The sequence below is a fragment of the Rhinopithecus bieti genome, unplaced genomic scaffold (assembly GCF_001698545.2).
Source record: "Rhinopithecus bieti isolate Rb0 unplaced genomic scaffold, ASM169854v2 scaffold_26603, whole genome shotgun sequence".
Classification (NCBI taxonomy): Eukaryota; Metazoa; Chordata; class Mammalia; order Primates; family Cercopithecidae; genus Rhinopithecus; species Rhinopithecus bieti.
In genome coordinates this window covers 54,072-54,368 of record NW_016812252.1, presented here as the reverse complement: position 1 = coordinate 54,368, position 297 = coordinate 54,072, and positions in this window count along the sequence as shown.

Below are 297 nucleotides of genomic sequence, written 5' to 3'. Positions count from 1 at the left end.
ATAGGGAGAGCCGGGCGCAGTGGCTCACTCCTGTAATCCCAGCACTCTGGGAGTCTGAGGCGGGCGGATCACGAGGTCAGGAGATCGAGACCATCCTGGTTAACATGGTGAAACCCCGCCTCTACTAGAAATACAAAAGATTAGCCGGGCGTGGTGTTGGGCGCCTGTAGTCCCAGCTACTCAGGAGGCTGAGGCAGGAGAATGGTGTGAACCCGGGAGGCGGAGCTTGCAGTGAGCTGAGATCGCGCCACTGCACTCCAGCTTGGGCGACAGAATGAGACTCTGTCTCAAAAAACG